Consider the following 13,356-nt stretch of genomic DNA (forward strand, 5'->3'; position numbering starts at 1 on the left):
ATATTTCCAATTTACAATTACTTTAGGTTATCTTTGATATTATGTGATATATATGTCGGGGCTAGAGTTTTGGATTTATTTTATGTGAGATCCTGTTAGTTCAAATTTATAGTTATTATGTTTTATGATTTTGGACAAATTTTGTAAAGTTATTTCAAGTGCTTATTTCTTTATTTTTTCCCTTAAGTTTTATTTAAAGATATACTAGGGTAATTTAGTTTATGTGAACCTTTTATTCTATGAAGTTTAATTTAAAACTTACATGAATTTCTACTACTTATTAATAATTAAAGATAAAACCATTTTGGATTATAAGGTGTCACATGTTTCATTGAGCAAATATACGAAGGTCCCAAACCACACAAGTGTTTAGCTAAGCAAATAATGGTTCACTCAGTCAAGATTCCAGTTGTTCTTTAACTTTTTTAAGTGAGACCAATCTCATTGTTAAACTTTTGGCAATTGTTATTATAATGACTTGACATGTCACTACAATTGAAACAACACAACAACACACATCACAATGAAAATATATTAAAGTATTGAAAAACTTAAAATAGTTATTGTCCATAATACTAAAAACACAAAGTCTCTTATGAACTTACAATTATCCATGTATATATACAAACATTAACAAATATATACAACTAAAAAAACCGAAAACACAAATCTTAGGTAATAGTCAAGCAATCCAAAGAACAAAATGTTGCATCAGATCAGCTCCACCAAAATCCACTCCCAACATGGCCATAAAAAATATCCAAGCTCACCCTCCTGCTAATCCTTACCTACTCTTATACAAGTATGATCATCGCAATTCAACACAAGAAAAATAAGGGTAAATTTTTATAACAAAAACCAAAATATAATAAAAAGCTAAAAAACTAACTATAACAACATTATACAACTTCATAACATATATCAGCTTCAATTGAAACATCATGATATCAACACCAAACAACATAAAAATTCATAACTCAAGTTCAACAAAATCAACATACCAACTTTCAACTCAGTAACTTTAAGCAACACAAATGCACAACTCAATAACTTGAACAATGCATATGTACATCTCAATATATAACTCATCAACAATAATACAATTAATGCATCCTTACACATTTTTAATTTTGGATGTCCAATAACATAGTGCACAATTTAAGTGGGGTAGTCCTACCGAACCTACAATGTTTGGCCCTTATTCCTAATGAAATCACATGTCTCACAAATCATGTCTCACTCTTTATCCCTCCAATAAAAATTTGTCATATGAATTAAAAGAGCCACACATAGGATTCTGAATTTGTTTCCAAAATTTTTGTCACACCATGCCCTCTTTTCCCATGTTCTACCCTTAGTCCATAGGCAAAAGTACCTTGAACATACTCTCTTTAGGTGGCAATGGATGATCTTGGAGCCAAGGCGTTGTAAATCAAGAGCATCAACGATTTTCTTTAGGCTATAAGTGTGGTCGATGGTGGCGAGCTTTCTACAACAATTGTAATCCTCTTGCATGGAAAGGGGATGTTGAGGTGCTTAATGCTTGTGGATGATGCTATCAGGGTAGAGGAGGTTAATGCAACATCAAAGGATTTTAGCTAGAAGGTTTAGAGGTCAAATGCAAATGGTGATCTCTTCCACTTCTCTAACTCTCAATTTTTATTTTTTTCCTCTAAAATGGCTTGTTGGAGCTAGATAGTGATCATGATGGTGTTGTTTGTCCTATTTAGCCCGAGGCTTCTATTTTAGATACCATCCAATGGAATGATAGTCAGTTAGGAACATGCAAACCAGTGGTTGTGCCTTTTTGGTTCACAAGTTGGTGGTTAAATGTAAGTGTGAGACATAAATAGTGATGTTTTAGTGGCCAACAATGTCCTCAATCTTATAAAGGAGGAGTGGATTCTAAATGAGTTCCACGGAAGCAAGAAACATGCATGATGTAAGAAAAAAATTGGAAAAAAATTATGAATCCAACATTGCTCTTTTAATTAATGTGGTAGTTTTTTTTATTGAAGAGAGAGAGAGAATGTGTTTGTGTGAGACAAATTTTTTTAAGAAAGGTGATTTTAATCCCACAACGTCTAGTCCTTTTTGGGACTAACTAAGAAAATAATGTCTAGCTATTCAAGCCAAGTCAACAACTTTTGGTTTCTCAAACCTTATCACTTAATTAGGAAATTCTAGTACAATCGTCATGAATAATATACCTTGGATGTGAGTCTGTCTTGACATTGATATGAATCAATCAAGTCCTAAATGAAATTAGTTTACTGCCTATTCGCTCGATATTATGCACCCTTCCAACAGTTGGTTAGAAATTTTGGTCTTCAATTTTATACCTTACTCTAATTGGTCACTCATAACAAGTATGACTTGACCTTGCTCCCATATTGAATTAACTTAAAAAACTTAGAGAAGACAACTTTTCAAAAACAACTTAACCTTCAAGAATCAACTCTCTCTTTGAAAGAATTTCAACATTAGACTCTTAGAGCACTACAATTTAGATCGACATAATCAAATCTTTCAAACATAAAAAAAAAACATTTTACTCTAGTTTTTATATTCAATTCAACTCATGAAAAACAATGCATACAACATAATCACCTTGACTTATCAACTTAACAACTTGGAGAACATACAATATTCACAACCAACCCTAGTCAACAACGCACCACTTTTCAACACATCAACATAAGTAACACATAATAATTTAACACCATTCATAAAATATCATCATTTATCCATATATAATTAGGTAGACAATATGGGTCATTAGAATAATCACAACACTTCAACATAGTTTTCTAAAAATAGAGTTTTGGTTGAGTGACTGTCTCATTGGGAAACCAAGATGAAAATGGGGTTCTCGCTAAGCAAGCTACAAATCACTTAGCGATCAAGCCTAACCCTGGCCCAACATGACTTCTCTCGTTGAGTGCCCAGGAAAGTTTGGGTCTTGAAAAAGACATCAACTCATTTAGCCAAAACACTTGGTTCAATGAGCCCTCAAATTGCACCAACAAAAACTTGAGCTCACTAGAAAAAAACTTGCTCATCGAGCAAAAAAAAAAGAATGATCACCCTAGTGACCACAACTTGCTCGGCGATGATTGCTTCATTTGAAGCAACTTCAAAAGGTTCATCAAGATCACACATTCTAACTAAGTTTCCAATCAATGTGTCGCTAGGAAATAATACGTTGTTTGAGTTTTTTGCCTTCATAATAAAGGCTCACCCAACGAGCAAACCCCCTCTCTAGGCGAGAACATGATGCACCTCTATAGTGCATGCACTCTCCCAATCCATGCAACCCATCAAATCGATCATAAAAAACTCAAACAACACAAAAAATGGTTACAACAACAACATGCAATAGCAATCCATTAAGAATAATCAAATTTGTAGTTTAATTCAACAACCCTAAACCAACATATTCACTATATACCTCAATAACTTTAAAAATCAATAATTCAAGCCATAAATGGGCTAAACAATACATATTACAACATAATCCAAATTAAGGAATCAAACAACAAACTTCTCTTACCTTGATTACTTCCTGAGAACAAGAAATCAAAGGAATAGGAAAGAACGATGAAACTCTCTATGTTGACTTTGCTCTAATAATCTAAGCTCCTCAAGCTTGAATCTCAACTTCTACAACTTGATCATAGCTTCAGGGAAGGATGAGGAAGCTTATGGATGACTAAGAAGAATAATTAGACTTATTGACTCCAAAGCTCCTCTCTCTATAACTTCTCTCTTACACTTTTATGAAAAATAAACTCATAAAACTCCTATTCTCAAAAACCCTTATATACCTTCTCCTTTTTTGGTCAAACTTGATATCGACTTACACAAATTTAACAACACAACTCTCACAAATTCTTTAATTCCTTAGAGTTTATAAAACAACTAAAACACCACTACTTAACAACTTAAAACATCATATATCATATAATCATGCAAAAAGCAAAACACACAATGTAACAAAACTAGTTGTCGCAAGTGGTAAAATAAATAGAAGTCAAAGTATTAAATTCACAAGGACTTCTATATGTAATAACTAATTGATCTAATCTAATATAATACTATTTAGGAAAATAAGAAATTTAGGATTGGAATGCATAAGCTAAAATTGTATTTTTGTAAGGTTTTAATTTTAAAAAGCAATTTAGAGTTTGTTGTAAATTAATAATAAATAGTTAGAGATTGAATTCAATGACCTTTCTCACAGGTCTTAAATTTGCGGGGATCATAAACAAGAATTACTCTTATAAAAATTAAAAATATATTTAAGTTTATATTCATTTTACATTTGTTTTCATTATTTATAAAAACTTAAATTTAAAGTTAAAGTATTATAATAACATTATTTCAAAAGGAAAAACATGATATTAAGTTGAAATCAAACAGTTTTGTTGAAGAAAAGTACAAATGTATCTGTTTATATGTTTCTTGATTATCTTGTGCGTTAATTGTATTTTATATATAATTTTTAAATTTATCATGAGATGAGGTTTATTTATTCGAAGATTAAGTTTATCCAAACTTATTTTATTTAATAACTCATGTTTTACATCAATTTTCAATAATCCAATCATTAAATTAAAAATTCTTGATGTATAGATCAAATTTATAATTTTTAAAAAAATTTGAACACTATTTGATATTTCATTATACAAAATTCAAATCAATGTATAAATTTTTTATGATTATCTATTAATTTGAATTAATGGAATAGAGTATCAAATAATTTTCAAAATTTTTAAAAATTTGTAGACTTAATCTATACATTAAGAGCATTTAAAACAACAATGAAATTGTTACAATTTAATATAGAACATATATTATTGGGTGAAATAATTCTACCAAGATTTACTTAGACCAAATAAATCCCTCCTTATTTATCATCTATATATACTTATTTTGTATATATTTATGCTTTCATCTTGTATTCATATTTATTATATATTCATTAAATGTTAAAGTATGAATTATTTAATTATTTTCAAGACTATTTATAGCAGTTTATTGTCTTGTTGACAGAGTATATATTAAAAGCAAAGAATTTTGAAAATTATTGTTCAAAATTGAATAAAATAAAAACAAATAGTTCAGTTTGTTATTATTTTTTTCAACGATTAATTTATAATAAGCATTGTTATAAGGGTGAACATCTAGCCATGTAAAAATACAAGTATAAAAGTGTTAAACTTCAAATTGTTGTATTTTATCATATTTTTAATTATTGTTTGTCTTATTTATAATCATTTTTTTTACAAACTTCCTTTCTTTAGGTTAAGCGTGTAATAAACAAATAAAAAGACGTACAAGAAGAAATAATGTAATTCAAAGCCAAAAAGATAAAAAAAAAATAAAAAATAAAAATAAAATAAGTTGAAGCATGGTCATACTTATTTGAAGTACCAGCTGTGATGATCAAATTGATTTTCTTAATTTTTAATTGAATTAATTTGTTATTTTAATTATGTGTTTTTATACATTATTTTATGAATAAATTTTTTATGATTAATTTAGGATATTTATAAAATAAAAGTTGTTAATTGCCTTGATCAAGTTATTAATAATTTTAAAAGTAAAATCAATGGCAAAAGTGTAAAATTTGTGAATATCAAAGAAAATAAATCACAACTCTAAATTTTTAATTTTTAAATTTTAATCAATTTATTTATTATTTTTTATTCCTCTTTTTTTTTTCACATTCTCTATCAATTTTCTCTTCTTCAAACTGTTAAAAATCATGATGAAGTTAATAATTAGTTGAACCTATAATTTCAGTTCAATATCTAGACCTTTTTGATTGTTACTATACTTAATAAGGTACATTTGACTTTATTAAAACACATTTTATACACAACAATAAACATTATTTCAAAAACATGCTTAATGGAGGTTAACTCACTACAATAAAATAGATTTTAGTGGCATTTAATATCATTTTTAGTGGCAATAAAAATTGTTACAAAATCTTTTACCGGCATTTTTATATTAGTCATTGTATGCAGTGTCGCTAAAACATTTAGCGGCAATTATTCAAAATGCTGGTAAAAACCTTTATAATGATCGAAAAAAGTGTATATCTTTTTATAACATTTTTTACTTTCTAGTCGATGTGGGACTTGTAAGATGAGTAAAAATAAATAATTACTTTATCTCCAGTTGATGTGGGACTTATAAGATGAGAGTTATCTTTCTACTTATATATTCTTTTTAATTACCTTATTTCTAGTTGATGTGAGACTTTAAGATGAAGATTGTCTTCTAATTATATATATATAGGTCTAACACAATCCTATATAACAAACTTGTAAGGTAAGAGTTATTATTTATTTATATACTCTTTAGTTATCTTATTTCTAGTCGATGTGAGACTAAAGTTTTTCTTAAAATAATTGTCGCTAATAATAAATTTTGGTGTGATATAAATATATTTTTAGTGACCATTATATATTAGTCACTAATACTTTTATTAAATAAAGGCAATTAATTTATTGCCGGTAAATAATTGTCGGTAAAAATGAATTTTGTTGTAGTGACTAATCACTTAATTGATTATTTATTCATAATATAATTATATGACTCGAGTTTAAATTTAAACCTTTGATATTTTATCTATCATTTTTCTACAAATTATTATTTTTATGTCATAATACAAATTAATGCTCACGTACATTTCTTTTTGTCACTCCGTTTAGTATTTTTTTTTAATTTTTGTTTAATTCTAATGAATAATTAAGTACTTTTTAATTCACTCCTAAAATTAACTAATACATGGTTTAAGAAAACATAATTAATATAAAAAATAAATAACATACTAAAAAATTTCTAAAAACTTCATAAAAAATAAAGTATTAATTATATTTATTAATTCTTATATTACGACTTATAGGACAAACAAACAAACAAAAAACGAAATGTTATATTTAGTAATTTATCAATTGATAATATGTTATTATTATAACATTTTTATTAGATAATAATAATAATAATAATAATAATAATAATAATAATTATTATTATTATTATTATTATTATTTCAAATTAATTATAATTAGAATATATAGTTACCATAAGTATTATTATTTCTACTTATTTATCACTAACAGATAACTTGTATATTTTTTAAATTTAATTGACATTAAAAGAATTTATTACAATTTTGATTCTGTTTCTAATTTTCATTACATATCCTATATTATATTTATTATCTATTATATGATAATTAAATTATCTCATTAATTAAAAACAGTAAATCACAATTTATAAATATTGAGGTAAATTTGTAAGTATATAAATAAAAATAAATAAATTAGATGAGGTAAATCAATTGTAATTTTTTAATTAAGTATTCAACCAATAATAGAAATATGTAATTCAATTTAAATTAAAGGATAGTACTAATATATATTTTAATTAACTGATGAAATGTAACATAATTAGTAGATAACTTTATCTCTTAAGCATGTCGTGGTCGTTTCTTCAAAATACATTTTTATTTAGTTGAGATTGTATCTCTAATTTTTTTTTTATTCTTTATATATGTGAAGTTTCAAGGAAGAGTGATTTAGAGAAATAAGTTATTTTTTCAGATAATAAGATTAGCAAAATTAAATGATGTAAATTATCTTATTAAAGTGAATTAATTTTTTTTCTTTTTGTTTATATTCAAAATGAGTAGTACAAATTACATACTACTAATATATTTTAGCTTGTGTAATACATAGTTATATTTATTATATAATTTAATTTTTATTTTTCATATTTATTTATAAACTAAATATTAATTTTTAAAACAAATTATTAATAAATTAAAATAATTTTATAATATAATATAAATTATATTTTAAATTTATGATAAATAATTTATATTATATTATAAAATTATTTTAATTTATTTTAAAAATTAATATTTAATTTATAAATAAATATGATAAATAAAAATTAAATTATATAAGAAGTTTAAAAAATTCTTACAAACCCTTTTTTCGAAAAAAATTTCCTAACTCATTTTGAATACATAGATGTTTATTACGTGTATAATCTTAAAATGAGTCATTGCTTATCTTAATATTTTTACTTTTTTAGCACCAAAAGAAAATTTTAAACGTGCTTTCCATATATTCATTTAATTTATATTGTGTACGACCGGTATAAATGTTACCCTATATATATATATATATATATATATATATATATATATTTATAATATTTATAGTTAATGTGCCCCAAAAATTTAAAAATTGAAAATTACATGCTTTATTTTAAGGTACCCTACATATACTTTGTGGATTATGATCCATTAAAAGTCGTAAGTCGTGGCATCCAGCTTGACTCTTCACAATTTGGTGCTTTCCACTTCATGTTTACAGCTTTCCACCAATATTTGTTGGCTGTAACTCAAGAACTAAATAAAAAGTAAAGTAGTATATGTTTATGTATATGTTTTCTAACATTCACATCCACCTAACATCATAATTATTGATCAGAGATAATACAACCTGGATTCTACTCCATCTCTACATTATAACAGTATTGTCCCTATTCACAATAGTTTCTTTTCTAATTTCAGATTAATTTTTACCCATAATGATGTTTTTGATCCAAACAATACAATTAAAATTATTTGTTTTTGACAACATATTTCTCATTTATAATTAAAATTTATGTTCTGTGTTTCTCCTTTTTGTAATACATGAGTTGATATTTAATACATTCTGATGAATAAAACTTATAGATAATGACAGTATAAAAGTTCTATAAAAAAAACATTATAAAAGTAGCAACGGTTTTACATAATATATAATTTTCAGCATAAAAAGATGCAAAACTATAGATAATATCATATAGTTGTGTTTATTTCAAAGTATTTGTCAAAAATTATTTCCAGGAAATAGGAATGTTAATTTAGGAACATAACATTCTACAAAAACTATCCATATCCACTTCATTCATCCAATTTATCTGTCTTCTACTTTTATTTTTTTTTAATTTTATTAAATTTGTTTTTCTAAAATTAATAAATGTTAACCACATTCATATTCATGGAAATGGCATTTCTGAACATAATATTCTTAGGAAAAAAAATGATTTATGAAAATTTAAAAACAAATGTCTCTTGTGTGATTAAATATACACATCTAATATACTCTTATTTTACTCAAAAAAATCTGTCGCACATAATATTTATGAATTATTCTTTGGTAATATCTTGAATTTATAAAACTATAATTGTTCGTATAAATTTAAAATAATTTGTGCAGAAACTTAATTAAAAGTATTCTTTTAATATATTTGTGTTGGAACATATTCCATATGTCAAAATATAATTTAATAATACTAGTATAATTTAGAACACAAAAACTATCGAATTTTATTAATTTATCACTATTTTCTTCAATAACAAAATATATGTTTTACTCAAATGCAAACAAAAAGATTCACAACCAAAATATTACAAAATAGGTTACTGCTATTATCAAGAAAAAAGCTAATAGAGTATTGATTTGCTGTATATTATTATTTGGTCAATAAATGGTTGACATGAAAATAAAATTAATTTCAAACAAGAGACTGTTAATAAAATGCTTCTACTATTCGAATTTTATTAAGTCTTGATTATGAACTACTTCTATTTAAGGTAGGTCTTTATATTTCTCTATTGAATTGATTTAAGTGTCCTATGATTTGTTATATATGAAAAATGCATGTGAAATAAAAACTTAGTGAGTTAAGTGTCTCTTGTAACCCTATTTAACAAAATCTGCCATTGTTTATATATATATATATATATATATATATATATATATACATATATATATATATATAAATAAGTCTCCCTAGACTTACTCCATTCAATAACTCATGTTCTACATCAAATTTTTACGATCCAACCGTTCAATTTAATTAAAGTTCTTAATGCATAGATTAAATCTGTAAATTTTAAAAAATTTAAAAATCATTTAATACTTCGTTTCATTAATTCAAATGAATGTATAAAATAATTTTATGATTATCCGTCATTTTGAATTAATGAAATAAAGTATCAAATGATTTTTAAATTTTTAAAAATTTTACAGATTTGATGAATTTTAAATTAAACGATTGGGTCGTTAAAATTTGATGTAAAATATGAGTTATTGAACAGAATAAGTTTAGGTAGATTTACTCATAAAAGATCTCTCCTTATATATATATATAAAGTAGGTATCCAATTAAGATCTCTGACTAAAATTATATTATTAGTATTTATATCTAATAAGATATGTATAGTACATATGTGGCCGAACTGTTTTATCTACGGCCACCCAACCTTTTGTTTGTTTTTTTTTATAATCTTTTTAATTTTTCCCTGACTCACTCACTGTGTCTGAGATGATAAAGGCATGCACCTCAATGAATATATCTTTATATTCAGAGTTCGTTTTGAAGTCTTTCCATTCTTTATACGTAAAGAGAGTGTTTTTGGGTGAGTAGTAAAGAAAGGAACTCATGGTTTTCAAATAAATAGTAAGAAAAGCTCATTTTATACAATTTAAGGGAGACAACACTTAAACCACAAAAATCAATATGTGAAGGATTCATATTTGAAAAGAAAAATAAAGAAGCAAAGTTTTCAGTGTTTTCCTTTTTTTTTTTTTTAATTCTTTCCTTGGATCTCTCTCTCTCTCTCCCTTTTGGCCTTTTATAATGTTTTTTTTTTGTTTGCCATAGTTTTATTGTTTCTAGCTAGTTGAGGAAAAAAATAACAATAAATAATAATAATAATAATAATAATAATAATAATAATAATAATAAAATCGTATTTTTGAGGTATATACTTGGCTGTTGTCCTCTATGCACCAAACTATAATACAATTCATCTGCCATGAGAAATAAATTATTTAATAAGTCATCGTGGGTTGTATAGTGATTGAATTTGATTTGAGTTTGTTTTTTTATGACACGAGTTCACACTTTTTATAATTATTAAAACTTTATTTTGACAGATATATTTATTCAAGAAGGTTTCTTGGTGTCAAAGATGAATTTTTTTTAGTAAATCTCTCTTACCGACTCTAAGTTTAACAAGAAAAATTTTAAAAATATTATTGAATTTTAATTAATTATTAAATAGACAATAATATTTAATATGAAAATTTTTAACGCGTCATGTTAGTCCAATAATCACGAAGATGTCATTTCTTAACAATCATTTTTACTCTTTTTTTATTTAAAAAAACCTAATCTAATAACTGTTTCAACATATTGACAATTCCACGTTGAAGTGTTCTCTCTTTTATTTATTAGTCATGAATGATAATGCTTTTGCTTCCTCTGTCATCAATATGCTTCCCTCTCTCACACAAGAATGACATAATCATGATTTATGCATGGCTTATGCGGTGACTTTTGAACCAAAAGCCTTCATGTACATCTTTCTTTTCTTTTTCCTCTTGAATTTACTTTTGTACATAAAAGAGAGTATTAAAAGCAAGTTCGTTTTGCTATAAATCCATTCCATCAATTTTTAACCTTACACGCTTTCTTTAATTAATTATTTTAAGCGTGTGGTAGATTAATTTTCGTTTCAACAACTTATATAAAAAGAGAATATGATAAAAAAAAAGTAAATTAGAAAATTGCATAATAATTACTATAAAATCTAAAATATTAATAACATAATGAGACAAAAACAATAGTAATTAACATTTCTCAAGTTCATACTTTACTTAAAAACACTCTAAAATCACTTTAAAGTTTCTATGTACGAAGTGACTAGATGCTTAATAATACTAATCATAAGTGTAAAATTAATATTAATTATGGTTAGTGTGGGGGACTGGGTGGCTGTTTGTATTGAAGTTAAAACGGTGCAGACTTTATGATAAAGATAGGAGCTATTACTTCTTCTAATCAACTATACACCTTAACGTATATATTAAGAATCAATTATTAAAAATTATTTAAGTTGTCGGATAGAAGCATATAGGAGTATATAAATGGTTCATTAATTATCTCTTTAAAGTGTCTCATTGCAAGAATCCGCTTGGCTTTGGAAATGGAAAACACACGTGTCAACTTACCTTGTGTACGTTTTGTTTAGAATGAGAGAAAATATGACTCAACTTTAAGTCACTTGGTCGTGGAGACTTTATATATAGTTGGTACACTGTATGAACTATTTTCAATGCCTTCACTAACACCTTTTTGAAAAAATAGATTCATCTCATGATGCTCAGGAGCCTTCGTTACTTGTTTTCTTATCTTTCTTCTCTTTTTCATAATGTCACTTTAATTATTTTCTTCTTTTAAAAAATTACTTGTATCTATTGTATAATTTACAATCATGCTTTTTTCAACCACAACAAAGTTTAAACCTAGAATTTATTGTTTAAAATTTCCTCTACTAAGCCAATAACAGTAGATTAATTACAGACATGCTTGATGTGTATATCTTCTAGTTTTTTTTATATATATAAAATGAAAAACAAAATGTTCATTTAATTAGTGGTTCAATAAAGAGATAAATATATATCTTATTTCGACACAAATCGTAGATGGGTTGGAACCCTTATCGAGAAGCAGGGTGATGTCGGTGTAGTTGAGGATGGAATTGTGTAGAGGGGTCAATGGTGAAATTAATCATCTCACAACACCCTCCTATTCAAAGTAGACAAGAGAGGAAGATTTCTAATGTAGGGTAAAATCTGTTTAGATAATTATTTTTTTTTAAAATTAATTTTAAACAAAAATAAAATAAAATTCTTAAAAGTACTTTTAGATAATAAGTACTTTTAGGAGGATTTCTTAAGTTAAAATTAATTTATACATAAATAAAAAATTATATATATTTTCCGGAGGTTAATATTTTTTCTCCTAAAAGAATTTTTTAGAAAAATTATTCAAAATATCCGTAATTTGATAAGGAAATGAGGGGTATTAGTGGAACAAAACTAATAATAAAGCAGGAAGTAATTGAGAAGCCAGGAAAAAATGTATTTCAAGACTTTCCACAAAGACAAATTGAAGTGAAGGTCTTGACCCTAATGCCACCAAGAAACCTTACACACGAAATAAAGAAAGAAAGAGAAACATGAACCTTACCTTAATGCCAAAAACAAGGCTTAGACTTGTAATAAAGAAAGAGAAATAATGTGAAGCTTAATGTCAACCTTAGTTGCATATCTTCATAACATAGGCGGCAGACGTGCATATTTCTTTTTTTAGTAAATTACTCTCTCCTCTTTTTAGATACTTGATTTATATATTTTTCTCTCTTTAAATTGAACATAGCTAGGTTTCATTATTTTATTCCTTTTTTTAAAAAAATACATTAACAGCAGTAAA

The sequence above is a fragment of the Cajanus cajan genome, chromosome 11 (assembly GCF_000230855.2).
Source record: "Cajanus cajan strain Asha chromosome 11, NIPB_CcT2T_4, whole genome shotgun sequence".
NCBI lineage: Eukaryota > Viridiplantae > Streptophyta > Magnoliopsida > Fabales > Fabaceae > Cajanus > Cajanus cajan.